Below are 22,085 nucleotides of genomic sequence, written 5' to 3' on the forward strand. Positions count from 1 at the left end.
TAGGTACCATCAGGTAGGTGGACATGGTAAAATATAGGAACAGGAGGAGGCCCCCCTCAACCCACGAGTTTGTTCCACCATTCAATTAGATCATATCTGTTTGCTCTGTATCTTAACTCTATCTATCCCCTTTGCTTCCGTAACCCTTAATACTCTTGCTGAACAAAAATCTATCAATCTCTACCCTTTGTCCGAAGAAGTGCTTCCTGACATCAACCCTTAATAACCTAGCTTTAATTTTAACATTATGGTTTCTTGTTCTGCACTCTTCCACCAGAAGAAATAGTTTCTGCCTAACTACTGCATCGAATCCTTTAATCATGTTAAAATTAATAACCCAATAGCAGCCATATACAAAATTCCAATGGACCAAAGTCCTTTATCCATTGTCTAGAATTCCAATGAAGCAAATAGCTTTCCTTTCACTCCCATTGACCAGGACAAGCTAATCAGAGAAGAACTTGGAGAGAGCGAGAGCCAGAGCAGGAGAGAAAGAACAGGTTTGGTCTCTGCTTTTTCTCTCCTGTGGATATCCCCTCCACCTTCTGTCCTGATGGCACCGACTAATGCCGGGGATGGTCCTGGGAGCTAGTATTTCTTCATATAAGCCTGAAGCTTGACAGGGTAGATGCAGAGAGGATGTTTCCCCTCATGGGGGAATCTCGAACTAGGGAGGATCGTTTCAGAATAAGGAGTCGAGGAGGAATTTCTTCTCAGAGTTGTGAATTTTTGGAGAGCTGTGGAGGCTGGAGTATATTGAAGGTGGAGATACAGATTTTTGAACGATAGGGACGTCAGCGATTATGGGGAGCGGGAAGGGAAGTGGAGTGGAAGCTAAGATCAGATCAGCCATGATCTTATTGAATGGTGGAGCAGGCTCGAGGGGCGAAATGGCTGACTCCTGCTCATATTTCTTATGTCCTTACGAACAGTAAATGCTGGAAACTATTCAACCATGGAGAAAAGGGTGCAGGAATCACATTCAACTCTGCTCACAGAGGTCCATAAACAGTCTTTGCACGAGGAGGAATTGGATACCAGTCAGGAGCAAGTACTTTGGCTGATATTTTATCCTTTGTGACTTTGAGCACGGAGGCCAATTAATGCCATGGGTGAGATCTGGTAACTCAAAATAGACCAGGGATCCAATACTGGGACTTGCTTAGATCACATTATTTGCATTTACTCAATGAATTGCTTTACATCATGACTCGCCAGGAGGTGCTCTCAAGCAGAGCAGTTACGTATGAAAATCCTGATTCAAAATATTCTAATCTCTGGTTTAATTCCAATTACATCTTGGCAAAGGCGTTATTTACTTTGTTTGAATTCCTCGCCATTCATTATTTAATTGGGCTTCGGATCCCAATCTTGGACATTTATTTGGTTAAAGCCTCAATTTGTATTTTTGGAAAAGGCCCCAATTCGAGACACAAATGTGCTTGGCAAACTAGTTGTGTGTTTAACAGGATCAGATTGTACTGTGTCACAGACTATAAACTTTTTGTAACAAAGCAAAGGAGGAGGGACTAGGTTCATGGTGCTTTTAAATCAGCACTGTTGGTACAAACAGGGAATAGCTGAGCCATACGGACGACGAAGGCCCCAGGATTGATCCCTGGTCTTTTCCAAAAAGCCTGGGTGGGAGTAGTAGCACTAAATCTCTCTCTCTCTCTGTGTTGGAACGTGCAGACATGTGGACATGGGATAAGAACAGATTATAGGCCGAGATGCAATGTGTCCAACTGTGCACACACAACCTTTACTGTCAAGACTCAGCAGGAACGAATGGCCACTTGGACAAAATGTTGGAGGGTGACCAGTACCCATAGGACAACAAGTACCCAAACAAGTGGTCAATACCTTCAGGATGGCGGGAATGGGCAGAAAGAAAATAAAATGGAACTTAAAATTTTTTTTTTTTTTTTTAAAAAGGAGGTATAAAAAGGCAGTAAATGCCGACAGCACACTGGATGTGCACAGTGGCACTCCCAAGTTTCAGAGCAATCCACAGCATCCGGTAAGTGTACAATTTGGCGCACAAGCTTCATCTACCAGGCATGGGGGAGGAGGAGGTGGTGGTGATAAAGAAAGAATTCGCATTTATATAGCACCTTTCATAGCCTCTGATCATCCCAAAATGCTTTACAACCAATGAAGTATTTTTGATAAGTAGTCACTGCTGTAATGTAGGAAAAGTGGCAGCGAATTGGTGTACTCCAACAGCAATGAACTAAATGACCGGACAATCTGCTTTAGTAATGTTGGTTGAGTGTTAAATATTGGCCAGGAAAGCAAAGAGAACTCTTTGCTCTTCTTTGAAATAGAGCCAAGCGATCTTTAATGTCCAACTGAGAGAGCAGAGGGGAATTTAGTTTAAAGTCTCATCCGCAAGACAGTGCAGCACTCCTTCAGTACTCCACTGAAGGGCCAGCTTCGATTACATGTTCAAGTTCCTGGAGTGGGATCTAACTCACTGACTTCTGGCTCAGAGACGAGAGCTTTAACCAAGCCACAGCTGACACCATTGAATAAAAAAAAAAGAGTCCTGGTAATAAGACAGCTTCAATCATAGGTATTTGCTTCCGGAGCAGTGTGTCCTTGCCGACAACATGGTTTTCTTCAATGCAACGTTGCCTATTTGGATGGGTTCCTGGGCAGGCAGAGGAGCCAAACTAAAAGTACAAGTCGACTGTTCCATGCCAACATTTCTGTGCCGGATTCACGCAACAGTACACGTAAAGTTTGATCAAAAAACAAAAGAAGTGGAAAAGCACGAACTCAAGGGGCAAAATCAGGTGAACCCCTAAACCCACATTAAAAACCATTTGATGCCAATGCAAACAACAAGAGTGCATAGCATTGAGAAAAGTAGGGAAACAGCGAGGCAGCTTGAATACTTTGATTAAAAAAAACTTTAAATATCATCCTTTAGTTTAAGACTGGTGCACTTCAGGCTTCCCTCGATGACCCAGTGAGTTTAACCAACGAGTTGAACATTTGTATAGCGCCTTTAAAGTAGTAAAAACATCCCAAGGAGAGTAATCAGACAAAATATTGACACTGAACCAAAGTCTTTCGGATGAAAGGTTAAACAGAGGCCCCGTCTGCCCCCTCAGGTGAACGTAAAAGATCCCATGGCACTATTTCGAAGAGCAAGGGAGTTATCCCCGGTGTCCTGGTCAATATTTATCCCTCAAATCAACATAAATACAGATTATCTGGTCATTATCACATTGCTGTTTTGGGAGCTTGCTGTGCGCAAGTTGGCTGCCGCGTTTCCCACATTACAACAGTGACTATACTCCAAAAGTACTTAATTGGCAGTAAAACGCTTTGAGATGTCCGCTGGTTGTGAAAGGCGCTATATAAAATGAAAGTCTTTCTTTCTATTAGGACAGGTGGCCAAAGAGGTAGGTTTTAAGAAGGGTCTTTAAGGAGGAGAGGTAGACATGTGGAGACGTTTAGGGAGTGACTTCCAAAACGTAGGGCCTAGATGACTGAAGGCACGACCACTGATGGAACAACATATTTCATGTCCTCAGAATATCCCAAAGCACTTCACAGCCAATTAATTACTTTTTGAAGTGTAGTGTAGTCTCTGTTTTCGAAGCAAACATAGCTGCCAATTTGCATATTCAGTTAATCTATTTTGGTTGAAGATTGAATGTTGGCCAGGGGACCAGATGTCCCTGCTCTGGAAGACTGAATAGCAGCTATTTGGTATTCATCATCATTGGCAGTCCCTTGGAATCGAGAAAGACTTGCTTCCACTCTTTAAAAAAAAAGTGAGTTCTCAGGTGACTGAACTGTCCAATATGGGAATTACAGTCTCTGTCACAGATGGGACAGACAGTGGTTGAAGGAAAGGGTGGGTGGGGAGCCTGGTTTGCCGCACGCTCCTTCTGCTGTCTGTGCTTGATTTCTGCATGCTCTCGGCGACAAAACTCGAGGTGCTCAGCGCCCTCCCGGATGCACTTCCTCCACTTTGGGCGATCTTGGGCCAGGGATTCCCAGGTGCCAGTGGGGGTGTTGCACTTTATCAAGGAGGCTTTGAGGATGTCCTTGAAACGTTTCCTCTGCCCACCTGGGGTTCACTTACTGTGTAAGCGTTCCAAGTAGAGCGCTTACTTAGGGAGTTGGGCATGTGGACGATGTGGCTCGCCCAACGGAGCTGGTCGAGTGTGGTCAGTGCTTCGATGCTGGGGTTGTTGATCTGAGCTAGATCACGGACGTTGATGCGTCTATCCTTCCAGTGGATTTGTAGGATCTTGCGGAGGCAGTGTTGGTGGTATTTCTCCAGCATATAGTCCACATCTCAGCCATATGGGTTAAAAGAACTCACTCAAAAGCATCTTCCACCCTTCCAAATGAAGTTCGGGACCTAGAACATCAGGACCCTCATGGACAACCCCAATAGCAACAGATCGGAACGCCGCACAGCCAATGTTGCCCGGGAGCTCAGACACTTCGACGTCAACATCACCGTCCTAAGTGAGACCCGGTGGGCAGGGGAAGGCCAGCTCAAAGAACAAGATGGTGGTTACACATTCTTCTGGAAAGGCAAACCAGAAGCAGAATGCCACCTTCATGGAGTTGGCTTCGCCATCAAGAATGAGCTGATGGGCCGTCTCGAGACTCCCCCTGCGGGATTAGCTAATGTCTCATAACTGACTCATCCGAGCCCAGAACCAGTGTGCCAGTCATCAGCGCGTACGCCCCAACACTCGACGCAACAGAAGAGACCAAGGAGGAACTTTATTCCAGTCTCGAACATTCCCTCTCCCGAGTCACTACGGACGACAAGCTGATCCTCCTTGGCGACTTCAACGCCAGAGCCAGTAAGGACACAGATCTCTGAGGAGGTGTAATCGGCAGAGAGGGGGTAGGGAAAACCAACTCCAGTGGATGTGGTGTATTTGAACTTCCAGAAGACATTTGACAAGGTGCCACATAAAAGGTTACTGCACAAGATAAAAGTTCACAGGGTTGGGGGTAATATATTAGTATGGATCGAGGATTGGCTAATGAACAGAAAACAGTCAGGATAAATGGTTCATTCTCTGGTTGGCAACCAGTAACTAGTGGGGTGCCGCAGGGATCAGTGCTGGGACCCCAACTATTTACAATCTATATTAACGACTTGGAAGAAGGGACTGAGTGTAACGCAGCCAAGTTTACTGACAATACAAAGATGGGAGGAAAAGCAATGTGTGAAGAGGACACAAAAAATCTGCAAAAGGACATAGACAGGCTAAGTGAGTGGGCAGAATTTGGCAGGTGGAGTATAATGTTGGAAAGTGAGAGGTCATGCACTTTGGCAGAAAAAAAAATCAGAGCAAGATATTATTTAAACGGAGAAAGATTGCAAAGTGCCGCAGTACAGCGGGACCTGGGGGTACTTGTGCATGAAACACAAAAGGATGGTATGCAGGTACAGCAAGTGATCAGGAAGGCCAATGGTATCTTAGCCTTTATTGTAAAGGGGATGGAATATAAAAGCAGGGAAGTCTTGCTACAGCTATACAAGGTACTGGTGAGGCCACACCTGGAATACTGCGTGCAGTTTTGGTTTCTATATTTACGAAAGGATATACTTGCTTTGGAGGCAGTTCAGAGAAGGTTCACTGGGTTGATTCCAGGGATGAGGGGGTTGACTTATGAGGAAAGGTGGAGTAGGTTTGGCCTCTACTCATTGGAATTCAGAAGATTGGAGAGGTGATCTTATCGAAATGTATAAGATTATGAGGGGGCTTGACAAGGTGGATGCAGAGAGGATGTTTCCACTATGGAGACTAGAACTAGAGGGCATGACCTTAGAATAAGGGGCCGTCCATTTAAAACTGAGATGAGGAAAAATTTCTTGAGGATTGTAAATCTGTGGAATTCGCTGCCTCAAAGAGCTGTGGAAGCTGAGACATTGCATACATTTAAGACAGAAATGGACAGTTTCTTAAAAGATAGGGGGATAAGGAGTTATGGGAGCGGGCGGGGAAGTGGAGCCGAGTCCATGATCAGATCAGCCAAGATCGTATTGAATGGCGGACAGGGTCAAGGGGCCGTATGGCCTACTCCTGTTCCTATTTTTATGTTCTTATGTACGTTATTTTGTATTAAATGTACCAGCAGTGCTCAAGGAATTGTACCCCATTGAGGAGTCAACATCTTCAAAAGTGGAGGAGGTGAGGGGGCTAGATTGGATACGGATGACTGATGTACAACACACAAGTATCTCTTCCACATAGTTTGGTTAAATATGTTGGTCGGCTGCAAGTATCCTGCATGCCACACACCATGCGCTCGTCTCAATTTTAAAATCACTATAAATTGTTGATAGAACATCAGTTCTTGTTCTCCAATCCCCGCAAAATACAGGAATTTCTACACGGCCAGTAATTGTATTCAATTCCAAGTATTCGAATACATTCAAAGCATTTAAGCATATTTACACAAATTTCAATTTGCCCCAGGAAAGATCCTGGGCTGCCAACAGTGTTGTCACAGTACAACATACCAAATTCACAACAGATCAAACGGATGGTTGCAGTCAAGAAAAGACAATGGTTTCCTTTTACAAAAAACTAATGAGACATTTTCTTTTGTTCTACAAATTGTTCCTTTGATGAGCCTTTTGATTGGTTAAATATTTCAGTAAATCAGCTTGCAACAAACAGATAATAAAAGGAGTTGAACAGAAGAATAGGATTGATTCAGATGGAGGCAACTGGCTGACAATATGGACAAGATCCACCCCATTCAGAAAAATTTCAATTACATTGACAGGCAGAAGGTCAGACGGATTCGATCTACCCGCTGTTCACACGGTTTCTTGATTTTTATACTTTTGGTGGTTGGGATTTACAGTCAGAGATCCACCTACCCTCATTAGAAGGCTCCCCATTCCAACACTACCTCTGATGTACATCCCAGACTTATTATATGGTTTAGATTTGCAAAAACTCACATACCCAACAGGAGGCGTTTAATCCGACATGCATTCCATCCTCATTACAAAGTCTATCACTTGTGACACCATCTTGGTTATACTCCACCCGCATTGCAAAACTCCCAGTTCCAACGTTATTGCTGATTATAAACCTGTAAACCCAACATTATAAGGCTCCCGATCAAACATCTCAGTTGCAAGACTGTGGCATCTGGTTATTTGTATAATCCATTTAACGCCATGTTAGAGGATAAACAGTGTCAGGCACTGGATTATATTGACAATTTATGAGTCTTGCAATATCTTCATTAGCTTTTATGAAAAAAAATTGTTCTCGGGATGTTGGCAATGGTGGCAAGGCCACATTTATTGTCCATCCAAATTAAAACAGATTATCGGGTCATTATTACATTGCGGTTTGTGGGAGCTTGCTGTGCGCAAGTTGGCTGCCGCATTTCTCACATCATAACAGTGACTACACTCCAAAAAATACTTCATTGGCTGTAAAGCGCTTTGTGACGTCCAGTGGTTGTAAAAGGCGCTATATAAATCCAAGTCTTTCTTTCTTTATCCCTCAATACCAAGGTGGTGCTGGTGGGTCTTCTGCCGGAGGACATCTGCAGTCCATGTGGTGCTCTCGCAATGGTACCAGACAGGAGATTCCAAGCTGCTGACTCAAAGACGATGAAGGAACAGCAATATATGCCCAAGTAAGGATACAGTGTGTGACTCGGAGGGGAACTTAGACACGTGTCTCAGAGTAGCTGCTCTTGTCCTTTTTGGTGGTAGAGGTTGTGGAGAGGGAGGGACTATCGAAGTAAGCTCAGAGTTGCTGGAGTGTATCCTACAGATGGGAGTTACAATGCATCGGTGATACAAAGGGTACATCCAGGTGAGTATTCAGCACATCATGATTTGAACCTTGTAGATGGTTGAAAGGCTGAGGGGTCAGGAGCTAAGACACTTGTAGCGCATATTCTGCATGCTGTGCGACACTTGTAGTCATGGTGTTGATATAGCTGGTCCAGTTAAGCTTCTGCTGAATGGTGACCGCCCAAGATGTTCATGGTTGTGGACTTGGTATCAGCTGTGATAACGGGAGATGGGTGAATAACAAACCACTGTCTACTCAAGCACAGCAGTATCTCTGATGAACAGAGATGATAATGACCTTTTGAAGAAGAGCAGAGAGCCCTCCACCCGTGTCCTGACCAACATTCTTCCCTGAAACAAACAAATTAACTGTTCATTCAGGTCAGTGATTTGCAAGACCTTGCTGTGCACAAAATGGATGTCACATTTTACCTACTTAACCACTGCATTTCAAATTAATTAATTGCATGCTAGATGCCCGAGACATTTCTAAAAGACAATCATAAAGTGCTGTACAAATACAAGGTCTTCCTTCTTTCATTGTTTCAGCACAACAAACATCTTTATAAAGCAATTTCATCTCTGTCCAGAGGAATTTCCAGTTTAAGTACATTGTCTTGTATCGGGGAAATCAATGTACAAATGAAGATCTACCCGATGAAAATAATTTTTTTATCCTGGTCCTGCAGGATAATATCACAGTCCAGCTCACCACGGGCCTAGGACAAACTGCAATCTTTGACTATTTACCAATGGGTCCTGTTGGCTTGATGCGATGTAGAGACGCAAAGTGTTTAGCTCAGAGGTCTGTGTTGTAATGGAAGTGTAAACAATGATAGGGAAATGTTGGTATTCAGATGGACCTGGGTGTCCTTGTACACAAATCACTTGCAAGTTAACATGCAGGTACAGCATCCAAGTAGGAAAGCAAATGGTATGTTGGCCTTTATTACAAAGGGATTGGAGTACAAGAGTAAATAAGTCTTACTGCAATTAAATAGGGCCTTGGTGGGATCACACCTGGAGTACTGCATACAGATTTGGTCTCCTTACCCAAGGAAGAAATAGTTGCTTGAGAAGGAGGGCAATGAAGGTTCACCAGACCGATTCCTGCAATGGTAGGTTGTCCTAGGAGGTGAGATTGAAGAGACTAGGCCTATAATCCCTAGAATTTAGAAGAATGAGAGGTGATCTCATTGAATCATATAAAATTCTTGTAGGGCTTGACAGGGTAGATGCTTTCCCTGGTTAGGGTGTTGGAACTAGGGGTCATCATTTAGGAATGAGATGAGGAGCATAGTCTTCATTCAAAGGGTTGAGAATCTTTGAACACACAACCCTCTGGTGTAGAGAATTCCAGTCGTTGAGTACATTCAAGACAGAGGTTGATAGATTTTTGGATATTAAGGGAATTAAGGGATTATGAGGATAGCACGAGAAGGTGGAGTTGAGGTAGATTAGCCTTAATTTTACTGAATGGCAGAGCAGGCTCAAAGGGCCAAATGGCCTACTCCTGCTCCCATTTCCTATGTTCTTGTGTGCCATGGGTAGGAGCAGTGAGGGACAAACTCAGTTTATCCCAACTGATTAGTCAGTTTCAAAGTGGTAACAAGAAGCAAGAGGTTTAAAAAATATATTTCACAGTGAACAATTGCCACTTTTTGCCCAGTTCTAACATGATGGAGTAGGGGGCAAAATAAGGGTGAGGCAGTGCATAGAATGGTGGCAAGAGAAGAATGGCTGCCTGGTTGATGTAAAATGAAATAAAGCCCATGTATTGCAAACTTGCAGCAGCCAAGTGGGAGAAGCTTCACTGTCCTCAGTGCCAAGATATCGCTGCGACCACAGATGCCACAATGTCATTGGGTTACAACACATTTTCTTGACAAAATCTAGACTGTCAGTTTGTAACTGTAGAATCTGAAATATTAAATATATCTCAAATCATTCTATTTCTGATGGGAGAGGGTGAACAGCCAGAGATTGTGGTCCATATTGATATCAATGACATAGGTAGAATGAAGGACGAGGTCCTGCAGGCAGATTTTAGGGAGCTAGAAAAAAAAAATTAAAAAGCAGGACCTCAAAAAAAAAGGTAGTAATCTCCAGATTACTCCCAGTGCCACGACCTAGTGAATATAGGAAGAGGAGGACAGAGCAGATGAATGCGTGGCTGGAGAGATGGTGCATGAGGGAGGGCTTTAGATTCCTGGGACATTGGGACCAGTTCTGGGGGAAGTTGGATCTGCACAAGTCAGACAGGACAGGTTGCATCTCAACAGAGCCAGGACCAATATCCTCACTGGAGGTGGGGAGGGTTTGCTAGTGCTGTTGGGGAGGGTTTAAGCGAATTTGGTAGGGGGATGGGCACCAGGATGTACCATTAGAAGGAAGAAACAAAGTGCACAAAGGACTGGGAGAGACAGATAGCACTAGAGTAAGAAATAGTAAGGTATTAGGTGGGGACAGACTAAGAGAATACAAGAAGGTCTAAGAGAAATTTACATTGAGTGTGTGTAAATGTACAAAGCGCAAATAGTCACATGGGAATATGATGTGGTGATACCCAATCCTGCCCCTTTTTGAGCCAGGTATTAAATATTCCTGGATGCAAGGTGTTCAGAAAAGATAGGGAAAGAAAGAAAGGAGGTTCGGTGGCAGTATTGGTTAAGGAAAATGTTACAATGCTGGAGAGAGGATGTCCTGGAGGATCTATTTGGTTAGAATCAAAAAATAAGAGATGTGCAATTACACTACTAGGTGTATTCTACAGGCCACCAACTAGTGGGAAGGATATAGAGGAGCAAATTTGCAGAGAAATGGGAGACTTCAACTATCCTAATATAGACTGTGATAATGGGGGTCTTTAACTATCTTAATATAGACTGGGATAGTAATAGCGTAAAGGGGCAGAGGGGGAAGAATTTCTGAAGTGCGTTCAGGAGAACGTTTTTGATCAGTATGTTTCTGGTCCAACGAGGAAGGAGGCATTGCTGGATCTGGTTCTGGGGGATGAGGTAGGTCAAGTGGAGCAAGTGTCAGTAGGGGAACATTTAGGGAACAGTGATCACAGTATATTAAGATTTAGATTAGCTATGGAAAAGGACAGGGAACAATCTAGAGTAAAAATATTTAATTGGAGGAAGGCCAATTTCAGTGCGATGAGAACGGATCTGGTCGGATAAAGTGGAATCAAAGATTGGCAGACAAAACTGTAAAGGCAGCCCATTGTTCGATTAAAGAGGAAATAGTTCAGGTACAGTCGAAGTACATTCCCACAAGGGGGAAAAGGTAGGGGAACTAAAGTCAGAGCTCCCTGGATGACGAAAGAGATAGAGAGCAAGATGAAGCAGAAAAAGAATGTGTATGACAGATGTCAGGTTGAGAATACAAGTGAGAATCAGGCTGAATATAGTAAGTTCAGAGGGGAAGTGAAAAAGAAAATAAAAGGGTCAAGGAGAGAGTATGAGAATAGATTGGCAGCTAACATAAAAGAGAATTCAAAAATCTTCTATAGGCACATACACTGTAAACAAGTAGTAAGAGGAGGGGTAGGGCCAATTAGGGACCAAAAATGAGACCTAAACATGGAGGCAAAGGGCATGGCTGAGGTACTAAATGAGTACTTTGCATTGGTCTTCAGCAAGAAAGATGCTGCCATAGACAGTGAAAGAGGAGATAGGAGATACTGGATGGGATAAAAATTGATAGAGGAGGTACGCAAAAGGCTGGCTGTACTTGAAGCAGATAAGTCATCAGGACCGGATGGGATATATCCTAAAGATGCTGAGGGAAGTCAAGGTGGAAATCGCTGAGGCACTGGCCATAATCTTTCAATCCTCCTTCGATACAGGAGTGGTGCCAGAGGACTGGAGAATTGCAAATGTTATGCCCTTGTTCAAAAAAAGGTGCATGGATAAATTCAGCAACAGTAGGCAAGTCATTTTAACCTCGATAGTGGGGAATCTTTCAGAAACGATAATCAGGGACAAAATCATCAGTTGGATTAATTAAGAAAAGCCAGCATGGATTTGTTAAAGGCAAATCATGTTTAACTAACTGTGATATCTTCAGGTACTCACAGAAAAACACAGCCCTTAAGATGGCAGAACCTTCCAGAAGTCACCAGTCAGGTGACCTGTTCCCTTTATTATAAGCAGCAGTGGCTGCAGTCCCACAGGCGTCGCTATATATATTACCTCATCAAAAAACTCGATCAAGTTAGTGTAACAGAGGGGGGTTGATTAGGGCAATGTGGTTGACGCGGTGTACATGGACTTCCAAAAGGCATTTGATAAAGTGCCACATAATAGGCTTGCCAGAAAAGTTGAAGCCCATGGAATAAAAGGGACAGTGGCAGCATGGATATGAAATTGGCTAAGTAACAGGAAACAGAGTAGTGAACAGTTGTTTTTCAGACTGGAGGAAGGTATACAGTGTTGCTCCCCAGGGGTCAGTACTAAGACCACTGCTATTTTTGATGTATATTAATGACTTGGATGTACAGGGTACAATTTCAAAATTTGCAGATGACACCAAACTTGGAAGTATAATGAACAGGCACGAGGATAGTGATAGACTTCAAGTGGACATAGACAGACTGTCAAATGGGCAGATACATGGCAGATGAAATTTAACGCAGAAAAGTGTGAAGTGATATATTTTGGTAGGAAGATCGAAACACTATGAACTAAAGGGTACATTCCTCATTATCATCATAGACAGTCCCTTGGAATCGAGGATGACTTGCTTCCACACTAGAAATGAGTTCTCAGGTGACTGAAGAGTCCAATGCAGAACCTAGAATCTCTGTCACAGGTGGGGCAGACGGTGGTTGGAGGAACAGGTGGGTGGGGTGCCTGGGTTGCCGTGCGCTCCTTCCACTGTCGACGCTTGGCTTCAGCTTGCTCTCGGCGAAGAGACTGGAGGTGTTCAGTGCCTTTCCGGATGCTTTCCCTCCACTTTGAGCAGTTTTAAGCCAGGGATTCCCAGGTGTCGGTAGGGATGTTACATTTTTTTCCAAGGAGGCTTTGAGGATGTCCTTGAAGAGTTTCCTCTGCCCTCCTGGGGCTCGCTTGCCGTGTTGGAGCTCCGAGTAGAGCGCTTGTTTTGGGCGACTCATGTCAGGCATGTGGACGATGTGGCCCATCCAGCGGAGTTGATCGAAGCATTGACCACGCTCGATGCTGGGGATGTTGGCCTGAGCGAGGACACTGACGGTGCACCTATTCTGCCAATGGATTTGCAGGACCTTGCGGAGGCAGCGTTGGTGGTACTTCTCCAGTGTTTTGAGGTGCTTGCTGTACGTAGTCTACGTCTCAGCCATATAGGAGGGTTGGTATCACCACTGCACTGTAGACCATGAGCTTGGTGTCTAAAGGGGGTGCATGAACAGAGAAGCCTGGTGGTATATGTGCACAAATCATTGAAAGTGGCAGGACAGGTTGAGAAAGCAATTTAAAAAAAGCATACAGCATCCTGGTTTCATAAATAGAGGCTTTGGGCTGGATTTTTGGGTCCTTTGCGATCTACTTTTCGTCGCATTTTGATCATACCGCTGCAAGTTTCGAGAATCACCCAACCTGTATGTCGTGAAACATGCTCCGCAGTGACCACCAAATAAAACCTAGCAACCCTGCCGGCGGCAGTGACTTGGATAAACTGAGAAAAAGTTAACGTTTTTTTTTGCAGTGATGTGAGGCAAGGGTGTTGGCAATGCTTCTTTCCCCTCCCAAGGCCTCTCGGAGCGCTCCCGGCCCCGCACTAAAGTTGGCGTGGATCGCGTTTTTGTGCCGCAAAAATAGTTCAACGTTGCGAAATTACGAAAGTTAGGTAATTAATTGGTAATGCTAATTGGCCAATAATTTCCCCACCCCCCCCACCCCCCCCCGTCTCCATTTTAGCAGCGAAAACAGAAGCCAAAAATCCAGCCCATAGGGCAGGCAGAAAGGAAAAGGAGGTGGGGGTAGCACTGTTAAGGATGAGATCAATGTGTTAGTGAGAAATGATATTGGCCCTGTTTGGGTGGCGATAAGGAATAATAAAGGGAAATTCGCTGGTGGGTGTAGTCCATAGGCCCCCTAACAGTAATTACTGTTGGATGGAGTAAAAATCAAGAAATAATGGAGGCTTGTAAAAAAAAAAAGGAACGGCAATAATAATGGCCGATTTTAACCTTCATATTGATTGGACAAAACAAATTGGCCAGGGTAGCCTTGAGGAAGAGTTCATAGTGTGTATCCGGGATAGTTTCCTTGAACAGTACGTTGCAAAACCAACCAGGGAGCAGACTATTTTAGATCAGGTAGTGTGTAATGAAACAGGATTAATAAATGATCTCCTAGTAAAAGATCCTCTTGGAATGAGTGACCATAACATGGCTGAATTTCAAATTCAGTTGGTGGGTGAGAAAGTTGGATCTCAAACCAGTGTCCTAAGCTTAAATAAAGGAGACTACAAAAGGTATGAAGGCAGAGTTGGCTAAAGTGGACTGGGAAAATAGATTAAAGTATGGGATGGTTGATGAGCAGTAGCAGACATTTGAGATATTTCATAACTCGCAACAAAAATATATCCCAATGAGAAGGAAAGGCTGTAAGAGAAGGGATAACCATCCGTGGCGAACTTGGAAATAAGGGATGGTATCAAATTAAAAACAAGGGCATACAATGTGGCCAAGACTAGTGGGAGGCCAGAGGATTGGGAAACTTTTAAAAGCCAGCAAAGACCAACTAAAAAAATGATTAAGAAAGGGAAGATAGACTATGAAAGTAAACTAGCACGAAATATAAAAACAGATAGTAAGAGTTTCTACAGGTACATAAAAAATAAGTCCCTTAGAGGATGAGATTAGGGAATTAATAATGGAGAACAGGGAAACGGTAGAGACGTTGAGCAAATATTTTGTATCGGTCTTCACAGTAGGAAACACTAAAAACATCCCAATAGTGGATAATCAAGGAGCTATTAGGATGGAGGAACTTAATGCAATCACTAAAGTAGTAGTACTCGGTAAAATAATGGGACTAAAGGCAGACAAGTCCCCAGACCTGATGGCTTACATCCTAGGACCTTAAAAGAAATGGCTGCAGAGATAGTGGATGCAAGCTCATGGTCTACAGGGCTATAGTAATACCCGCCCTCCTGTATGGCTCAGAGACATGGACCATGTACAGTAGACACCTCAAGTCACTGGAGAAATACCACCAACGATATCTCCGCAAGATCCTACAAATCCCCTAGGAGGACAGACGCACCAAAATTAGCTTCCTCGACCAGGCCAACATCCCCAGCATTGAAGCACTGACCACACTTGATCAGCTCCGCTGGGCAGGCCACACTGTTCGCATGCCAGACACGAGACTCCTAAAGTAAGCACTCTACTCGGAACTCCTTCACAGCAAACGAGCCAAAGGTGGACAGAGAAAATGTTACAAGGACACCCTCAAAGCCTCCCTGATAAAGTGCAACATCCCCACCAACACCTGGGAGTCCCTGGCCTAACACCGCCCTAAGTGGAGGAAGTGCATCCAGGAGGGCGCTGAGCGCCGAGAGCATGCAGAAATCAAGCGCAGGCAGCGGAAAGAACATGCAGCAAACCAGTCCCACCCACCCCTCCCTCAACGACTGTCTGTCCCACCTGCGACAAGGACGGTGGCTCTTGTATTAGACTGTTCAGCCACCTAAGGACTCATTTCAAGAGTGGAAGCAAGTCTTCCTCGATTCCGAGGGACTGCCTATGATGAGATGATGCATTGGTTGTAATCTACCAAAATTCCCTGGATTCTGGGGCGGGCCCAGCAAATGTAATGCCCCTATTTAAAAACAGTCAGACAAAAAGCAGGAAACTATAGTCCTGTTAGCCTGTCGTTGGGAATATGATGGATTACACTATTAAGGAAGTAGTAGTGGGACATTTGGAAAAGCATGATTCAATCAAGCAGAGTCAGCATGGCTTTATGAAAGAGAAATCATGTTTGACAAATTAGCTGGAGTTGTTTGAGGATGTAACAAGCAGGATGGATAAGGGTAAACCAGTGGATGTGATGTATTTGGATTTCCAGAACGCATTCAATAAGGTGCCACATAAAAGGTTATTGCACAAGATAAAAGTCCACGGGGTTGGAGGTAATATATTAGCATGGATAGAGGATTGGCTAACTAACACAACAGAGAGTTGGGATAAATGGGTCATTTTCCGGTTGGCAAATAGTAACTAGTGGGGTACTACAGGGATCGGTGCTGGGGCCTCAACTATTTACAATCTATATTAATGACTTGGATGAAGGGGGGGGCGAGTGTAATGTAGCCAAGTTTGCTGATGATACAAAGATGGGTGGGAAAGCAAATTGTGAGGAGGACACAAAAAAATCTGCAAAGGGATATACAGGCTAAGTGATTGGGCAAAAATTTGGCAGATGGAGTATAATGTGGAGAAATGTGAGCTTATCCACTTTGGCAGAAAAAAAATAGAAAAGCAAAATTATAATTTAAAATGGAGAAAAATGTCAAAGTGCTGCCGTACAAAGGGACCTGGGGGTCCTTGTGCATGAAACACAAAAAGTTACTATGCAGGTACCGCAAGTGATCAGGAAGGCAAATGGAATGTTGGCCTTTATTGCAAGGGGGATGGAGTATAAAAGCAGAGAGGTCCTGCTACAACTGTACAGAGTATTGGTGAGGCCACACCCAAGAGTATTGCATACAGTTTTGGTCTCCGTATTCAAGGAAGGATATACTTGCATTGGAGGCTGTTCAGAAAAGGTTCACTAGGTTGATTTTGGAGATGAGGGGGTTGACTTATGAAGATAGGTTGAGTAGGTTGGGCCTATACTCATTGGAGTTCAGAAGAATGAGGGGCGATCTTATTGAAACATAAGATAATGAGGGGGCTCGACAACGTGGATGCAGAGAGGATATTTCCACTCATAGGGGAAACTAAAACTAGGGGACATAGTCTCAGAATAAGGGGTCACCCATTTAAAACTGAGATGAGGAGGAATTTATTCTCTGAGGGTTGTAAATCTGTGGAATTCTCTGCCCAGAGAGATGTGGAGGCTGGGTCATTGAATATATTTAAGGCGGAGATAGACAGATTTTTGAGCGACAAGGGAATAAAGGGTTATGGGGAGCGGGCAGGGAAGTGGAGCTGAGTCCATGATCAGATTAAACAGTGGAGCAGGCTCGAGGGGCCAAAATGGCTTACTCCATCTCCTATTTCTTATGTTTCTTATGTTCTAAATGGCCAGCTTCCATGCTGAGATCTCTGACAGTTCATTACTGTGCAAGCATCTCCCTTCTGACCCTGTACTCCTCAATCAGCAACATTCTCCTCCAGTCAACAAGTTTAGAATTACTTACATTTATACAAGCACCTTATCACATCGCTAAGAAACAGCTCCAAGTGCTCATATATAATGCAGCCTACCAGTATTTTGCCAATAATTTTAGTTTACATTCCTCAGCAACCATAGAATTAATAAAGCTGGATCTCCACCATTCTTTCAATGGGACAATGAAAAAACGATACCCATTCCTGGTCTTACTATCACGGATTTCAAATGGAACTCCTAAATTTGCTTTGAAGATACTCACATTCCTCTTTTACACTCAACACTTCTCAAATAAAGCCCAAGTCTATCCAAGACTTGAAATCTCATTCCAAATCTGAATACAGTCTTCCAGCATTTCTCACTCCCAGATAGCAGACATAATAAAAGGAACCACCTTCTCTCAACTGCAGTCACGGTCTCTGCATCACAACCATGTCTCTCTGGTTTATCACTGTTACTATGATCAGTGCTTTATGAACTTTACCTCAGAGGTCACAGATTGAAGTTGATTGGCAAAAGAACCAAAGGCGACGTAAGGAAGAAAAACTTTTTTTTTTAAAACGCAGCAAGTGATTATCTGGAAAGCCCTGCCTGAAAGGGTGGTGGAGATAGACTCAATCGTGGCTTTCAAAAGGGAATTGGAAAAGTACCTGAAGGAAAAAAATTGCAGGGCTACAGGGAAAGAGACGAGCTGAAGTGCTCTTGCAGAGAGCAGACACGAGCTCAATGGGCCGAATGACCGCCTTCTGTGCTGTAAACATTCTATGATTCTAATGAGGTAGTTGCTCCAAATCCAATTACATAATATCTTAAAAATGACAACTAGAACAGAAAAATGAGAAGAGAATTTAATTGCCCAATATCTACTGAACCTTCTCAGGAAATTTATAAGAACAATCCAATTAGGATTTCAGGAGGACATCCATAAACACTCGGGCTGTGTTCGGTCAGTAAACTCTTGGGCCTTCTACAGTCTCGATTAGATTCTTGCTTGCCATGTTGCCTACCAAGAAGCACCCACCACCTTCTATGTGGCAGCTAGATTTACACAATGCTTTATGCGAGAGAACTGCAGAGTTAGCACGCGAGTGGTGTAAACAGGCTAAATAGGAAAAATAGTTTACCTCTCGAGAACGATGAGTTGCTTAGTGTCTTATTTAAAAACAAGCTGATCTAATGCCAAGGGGGACAGGGCCAGGCTCAGGCTGGCAAAGCGACTCATATACAAGTGCCTTTACCTATGGGACCAGAGCCCAAATCAAGCCCAGGCTGAGAGACTAACGCTGTAGGCCAGCCCTGCTCAGTCAATGGTGGGCCCAGCTGAGAGTGTAAACAAGCAATTCTATTCACACGAGAAAAAAGACAGGCAGTTTTGGGTGTAGACCCTTCATCAGAACAGGAAGATAACAAGTATCTTTATAAAATGGAACAAAACAGGAGGTGGGAGAAAGAGAAAAACAGGCAGAAGTCAAAGTATCAGGAGTGCGCTCTCTTGTCAGAGAGGCAGTTAATGGATTTAATAGCTTCAAAACAGGTTTTGCTAAAGCTAGAAAGGGATAGATGATACACAAAGATTTCAGAGAGGCAATGAAAAAGCATTGAAAGACCAAAAAGACATTGAATAGCTAAGTAAGGGAGTAAATAACTAAATAAGGGAGTAAAAGGGCATGAGAAAACGACGCGAAAAAAGGTCAAACTGGAAGAAGTGTCAGGGGGATGGGGAGGGGTGAATGGGGGTCGGGGTGGGTGGGGGGGAAAACAGCTGCAGTTTGGTTGTTAAAGTCAACATTCAGACCAGAATGCTGCAGAATGTCCAGGAAAAATGAGATAGGCTCCTGAAAGTTTAATTCAGAAAAATTCAGAAAGATGGTCTTGAAGGAGAGAAAAAAAAATTCTGATAGGGATGGTCATTTGGTAAATCATTACTAGTGGGAGACATATAATGAGAGAGTGGTGTTAAAGAAGTTACTTATTTTTAAATATAAATGTAAGTGCAGATCTTTGATGTCAAGATCCTGCCTGAATAATCTGTTATTTTGGAAAAGGGAGGGGGTGGGGAAGAATTTTTCTGATCTGTTGCCTCCTTAAAATCACCATGACTGCCATTTTGAAATCAAGGCTCTGAGTATTTAGCCTACTCATTAACTTGGTATGGTACCACAGTAATTTGGAGTATAACAATTATGCAAAAAAGTACAAGATTCCTGTAAAATGCATCCAGCATGCAGCTGGCAAGTACTGGGGGTGGCAGTTATTTTAACAAAACAATACTTAAGATATGGAGCTCCTTACAAATGGTGGGAGTGAGGTATATCTGTCTCACTCCATCTCAGCTTGAAGTGGACAACCAATTAGAGCCAAATGCATAATCTGGTGCAGATGAGAGTGACCTTCCGGGCCAAGTCTCTGCTTGGGGTCAACCAGACTACCAAACTCAGCACAGGTTATTTAAAAACCCTCAAAGTGATGTATCTGATGGAATACTCATCAATTCCGTGGACGAGCATAGCAACATTCAAAAAGCTCGACACCATCCAGGACAAAGCAGTCCACTTGATCGGCACCGCATCCACCATCTTAAATAAAACCACCCTGTCCACTACCGGTGCACCGTGACTGCAGTGTGTACTCATCATAGGCAGTCCCTCGAAACGAGGATGACTTGCTTCCACGCCAAAAAAGGATGAGTTCACAGGTGTTTCAATGAAGGACCTAAAATTCCAGGTCCCAAACTAAATCTTGAAGGGTGGAAGATGCCTGTGCGTGGATTTTTTTATTTTTTATTTTTTAAAACGTGGGGTGGCCGTTGCACACCAGCCACCACATGGGCTTGACAGAGCTAGGTCTTGGTCCAGTGGTAAGGATTCCCAAGATGACTGGAGACCTGATCTGCTGCACGGGCCTAGTGCGCACACATATCGCAGCGTGGGCTGGCCCGTGCTGCCCCTGTGCCCTCACTTCTTCTGGCCCCAAACTCATGCCTCTCCCGGGTCCCGAGCAGCATGAAGGCACACTACTTCAGACTATTATCTGAATGGTGACAGATTAGGAAAAGGGGAGGTGCAAAGAGACCTGGGTGTCATGGTACATCAGTCATTGAAGGTTGGCATGCAGGTGCAGCAGGCGGTTAAGAAAGCAAATGGCATGTTGGCCTTCATAGCAAGGGGATTTGAGTACAGGGGCAGGGAGGTGTTGCTACAGTTGTACAGGGCATTGGTGAGGCCACACCTGGAGTATTGTGTACAGTTTTGGTCTCCTAACCTGAGGAAGGACATTCTTGCTATTGAGGGAGTGCAGCGAAGGTTCACCAGACTGATTCCCGGGATGGCGGGACTGACCTATCAAGAAAGACTGGATCAACTGGGCTTGTATTCACTGGAGTTCAGAAGAATGAGAGGGGACCTCATAGAAACATATAAAATTCTGACGGGGTTAGACAGGTTAGATGCAGGAAGAATGTTCCCAATGTTGGGGAAGTCCAGAACCAGGGGTCACAGTCTAAGGATAAGGGGTAAGCCATTTAGGACCGAGATGCGGAGGAACTTCTTCACCCAGAGAGTGGTGAACCTGTGGAATTCTCTACCACAGAAAGTTGTTGAGGCCAATTCACTAAATATATTCAAAAAGGAGTTAGATGAGGTCCTTACTGCTAGGGGGATCAAGGGGTATGGCGAGAAAGCAGGAATGGGGTACTGAAATTGAATGTTCAGCCATGAACTCATTGAATGGCGGTGCAGGCTAGAAGGGCCGAATGGCCTACTCCTGCACCTATTTTCTATGTTTCTATGTTTCTATGTTTCAGGGAGATGCGCGAGCTGGTGCAGGAGGGAGACGGCAGCGAAGAGTGACGTCATCAAGGTCCAGGTCTGTGATTGGAGCGTGGGCAGGTACAGCAGGAGCAGAGGGGTTGGGGCGAAAGAGCGGCAAGAGATTGTAGAGGGATGCGAGTGTGTACTATACAGGATGAAAAGCTGCTCTACTACCTCATACGCCTCAAATACAACCTCCCCAAATATCAATCCAATTCCCTCTTGAATGGAAACCTTCCTGCCTCAAAAAAAATTGAACACAAGTGCTCATCACCTTAATTTTGTGCCCAACTTTTAATTTTCTTTTAAAAACTTGAACTTCTCTTGCACACACAGAACACTCCTTCAGTAAGTAGCACCCAGTTGCAATTCATTTTGTCTACACAGCATCAAGTTCCAAAGCCAACACGTTCTGTTTACAGAGAACCAACAGCTGATGTCACACAAGGAAACCGCTGTCAACATGTGGCACTTGCTTTTTAAAAAAAAAAATTGGGGGTCGAGGTGCCATAAAAACAAGCTCAAACTGCGATTAAAATGGAGCATTTTCTGTGCTAATGCCTGTCCATCGCTAAAAGGAAAATAGATACCAAGCTCTTGGATAACCCAAATACTGTCCTCTAACAGTGACATCATCGTGTAGTCGGGAGAGGCTGGGAACAATTATTCAAAATGATTAATAGCTGCTCTTAATCAAAAGCTATACCATTTGAAACTAGCTTTTCCTTTGCAGGCGGAATGATAAACTAATTAGAAATGAGATATTAGTCATCTGTATTTTAATTATTTTCTCAGGATGTGGGCAACATTAGCAAAGGCACATTTATTGTCCATCCTTAGTTTCTAGATAAAAGATTTGAATGTCTCCTTAATGGTGCCCATCTAACTGGTCTCGGGTCCAAAACTGATGCAACATTGTCTTACTGCATCCTGCCTGCCCTCCTAATGTTCGCCCCTGGACTGCTGAAGACACGGACTCTCTCTGAAAGGTGGGGTTCCCCAGACGCTAGCAGACCTCCAGTATCTCGTTCTAATGGCACTTCTTCCGCTGAGCATACACTGCAAGGGGAGGCAGGCTATTCAACTGAGGGGGGAGAAGGGCAACATCACAATAGGGTCTGCTTC

The 22,085-nt window shown here is 44.0% G+C and overlaps 1 protein-coding gene across 6 annotated transcripts in view; it reads right to left on the reverse strand.

Annotated features, from left to right (window-relative positions):
• Window positions 1–22,085, reverse strand: part of LOC139228715 (zinc finger and BTB domain-containing protein 7A-like) — a 177,443-nt gene that overhangs the window by 111,116 nt on the left and 44,242 nt on the right. The gene's annotated exons all lie outside the window — the stretch shown is intronic.

Source organism: Pristiophorus japonicus, chromosome 18 (assembly GCF_044704955.1).
Source record: "Pristiophorus japonicus isolate sPriJap1 chromosome 18, sPriJap1.hap1, whole genome shotgun sequence".
In the NCBI taxonomy this organism is placed as follows: Eukaryota; Metazoa; Chordata; class Chondrichthyes; family Pristiophoridae; genus Pristiophorus; species Pristiophorus japonicus.